The following is a 3,591-nucleotide window of genomic DNA, read 5'->3' on the forward strand; positions in this document are numbered from 1 at the left end:
AGTGCTGGAGACCATCATAAGATGGGCATGGTCTTTAACCTCAGGGACCTTCTCATCTGTCCTTTTCACAACCCATAAACTGATAATACTATATATAATAGCTGACATTTATTGAGCACCTATTTTAGTAACTGTGATCTCATTTAATCTCCATTAAAATTCCGTGAGATTGGTACTCTAGACCTAGTCTAGAGTAGATAAACTGGACTTCTAGTTTATAGATGCAAAGTCCCACAGCTAGTAAGAGTAGTGGCAGAGATTCATATGCAAGCAGTGCAATTCCCAAACAACCATACTATGTTGTCAGAACACTGATTATTTCCTTACAACTTCCCCTTCTTCCTCTAACCCTCCCCCTCTCTAGTCTTTCTGCCATACTGCCTCCTGCCCATGCCTCAGCCTGGTCCCCAGATCCACAGAAAGCTCACGTGGTAATTGCACCTGCCATGGTCCACTGAACTCCACACTGTAGCCCTTGAGTAGCACAGAAATACTGTTTCAGGCATCTCTTTTTGCTTTCTAGTCCAACCAAGAACTGGTGCAAACACAGCTGCAAATCACTCAGCAGTCCTGCGGTCTCAGGCATTTTGCGATTAGCTGCATTCTTCCCACACAATCTTTTGGCATATACCCAAATCAAATCCTACAAAAATATAGACCTACTATAACCTAGTTCAACCACCAACTTACCCAAGTCTGTTGTGCATCATTCAGTCATTCATTTTTTCGATGCTTATTCTGAGCCAGGCATTGGGCTGGCTGCTGGAGATAGAAAGACATAAAGCAGATTCTGATCCCATGGAGCTCAGTCTAGTGGGGAGACACAAACTGGGAAAACAATGTGGCGTGTACTCTGATAAAGAAATGCACATCGGGTACTACGGGAGCAAAGAAGACACTTTTTCCCTTTTTCCTGTGTGTGTGTGTGTGTGTGTGTGTGTGTGTGTGTGTGTATGTAGTGTGCAGTGGAGAAATCGAGTGGAGGGTAATAGGCATCCCAGGTTAAAAAAAAAAACCAGCACGTGCAGTTCTGGAGTTGGGAAACTATGGCAATCAAGGCACTTAGGAACATCAAATAGTTCAGTATGACAGAAACATAAAGCACAAGGTGGGTAGCAAGCTATCAGGTCCAGAAAGAGAAAAGCAGAGGCAAGATCACTGTGCTAAATTGGATTTGTATCCCAAAGACTACAGGAATCATTCAAGGATTTTAAGCTGAAAACGGATTTGAGAAAAGATCGGGATCCTCACCACTAGGTGGACGTGGCTGTCATTCACATGCACTTGTTTGCAGGGCAGTGAGCAAATGAAGCTAACCTTTTGATGTTCTGGAATGACTTGGCCATGGCATCATTTAACAGGGACAGGTGGACTTAGAGACAGACAGACACAGATAAACACACATGGCCTAGATTCCAAAGAAAATGTCAGTCTTGTTTTTCCTAGAAACAGAAAGAAAATGTAGAAGAAAGAAAAATTGACCTCTCAATTTCTTTATTTGCAAAATGCTGTTTTGAGCATTTACTAGGTGCCAAGCTCTGGGCTAAATCTTTTGTATATATTGTCTCATTTCATCCTCAAAACAATCCTACAAAGTAGTTATTATTTTATTGATGAAGAATCTGAAACAGAGAGAGCTGAAGTAACTTGCTAAGCAGCTGGGCCATACTCACCCAAGTCTGACTTCGTGAGAAATACGTTTAGCATAGTGCCTGGAATCACAATAAGCACTCCACAAATGCATACATGGGTTGGGTGAGCAAGGAGAAATCTAAGATCCTTTTGGTTCAATTCTACGCTAGAACAAAATGCTATGGGAACTCTCATTAAACAAAGGAATAAAACGTAGTCCTAGGGACTTCCCTGGTGGTGCAGTGGATAAGACTCCACGCTCCCAATGCAGGGGACCCGGGTTTGATCCCTGGTCAGGGAACTAGATCCCACATGCATGCCGCAACCAAGAACCCTCATGCCACAACTAAGACCCGACACAGCTAAATAAATAAAATAAAATAAAATAAATAAATAATTAAAAAAAAAACAAACAAAACCAAGAAATCCCAGTGTAAATTCATATGAGAATGCAGTCACTAGCAGAAACAGCCAAAGACCTTTGAAAAAGATCCCTAGAGTAGGTAAGAAGATAAGAGCCAAGCCATGCAGTTAAGATATATGCCTTAGAGCACATCAACCCTGATTTTGGTCCAAATTGCCAAGATAATTTCCAAGGTAACAACTAAAGAAAAAAGAATAATAGACCATCTCTAAAAGACCTGAAATGTTTAAAAAAAAGAGAGAAAGAGAGACTCTAGTACTTCTACAATAATCTTTGAAACTGGCATTTATAGGCATTACTTTAAAGAAATCCTCAAAAAAATCTCTTATGCATCTAGGGAAGTGATTCTTAACTTTTTTGGTATTGGTAAGTTTCAAAATTCCTTTAAGAAATTTTGATTCTTTAAGGATCTGAAAAAAGCTATGACTAATGTACATACACACAAACAAAATTTCGTATACCATTTGTGGGTATTCCTGAAGCCCATTCATTGACCTCTTCTCTAATGAGAAGCTGGAGTGCACCAAGTCACCACCGTTTTTGGTCGTTACCTAAAAATGACTTTAAGAGCTCCTCCTGTATTGCCTGGACCTGAAGTTTGTTGGGACCAGGGGCTCCCTGCTCTCTCCACCTAGAGGAGCTTCTCCTAAATCCAGCTCCCCATGGGACTCCTGGTTTCTTCCACAACATTCCACAGGCTCCAGGGTCCCCTGATGTTGGGCAGCTGCCTTTCCTAGCCAAGTGTCATAAACAATTAATATCCAAACCCAAACCACTAGCTGCCCAAATAGTCTGTTTGCCCTCACAACAAACTTATGCTCATGCTTGCCTTGTAAGAAGAGAACAGTAAGGGGAAAGTGCCCTATTAATGAATGCAAAGGCACCGTGTATCCTGAAGCAGGGCCAGACCCCCTTATGGCTGTGTGTGTGTTGGGTAGGGGGGTGGGGGGATCGAGAGGCCCGTGACCTCTTTGATGACACTGTAAGGTTTCTCAGTTAGACTCATTTATTAACCCATTCCACACGACTCTGTAGAACCCATCGCAAGTCCTTCTAATTACAGGTAGTGACCACAGAAGGACATGCAATTTGTCCTTACCCATCTTCTAGGACAGGTAGTGATCAAGAAGGGATCCATTTTACACAACCCCGTACCAGAGATATAGAAAACCTCTGGTTTTCTGGTTACTATAAATCTTATACTTCAAGAACTCTCAAACTAAAGTGCCAGGCAGTCTGATACCCTCTGGAAAACAAATCACAATCTCTTACCCCCATAGCGAACTATGAGAGAGAACTAAATAGTCAAATAAGCCATCATATTTTAGGCATAATCTCTCCCCAGAGCAGATTCAATAAAACAACTGGGAGAAAAGTGCTTCAATTAATCAGAGAAATAAATACTTGAAACAGAGCTAGCCCCTTAATCTAAGTTGATTATTTCTGTTCAAGAGAATTCAATTCTAAAACAGCAGATATAAAATCAACTAATACTGACAAATAGAAAAATTTCAAAGGAAAACATGAAAACAAAA

Source organism: Eubalaena glacialis, chromosome 9 (genome assembly GCF_028564815.1).
Source record: "Eubalaena glacialis isolate mEubGla1 chromosome 9, mEubGla1.1.hap2.+ XY, whole genome shotgun sequence".
Lineage (NCBI taxonomy): Eukaryota > Metazoa > Chordata > Mammalia > Artiodactyla > Balaenidae > Eubalaena > Eubalaena glacialis.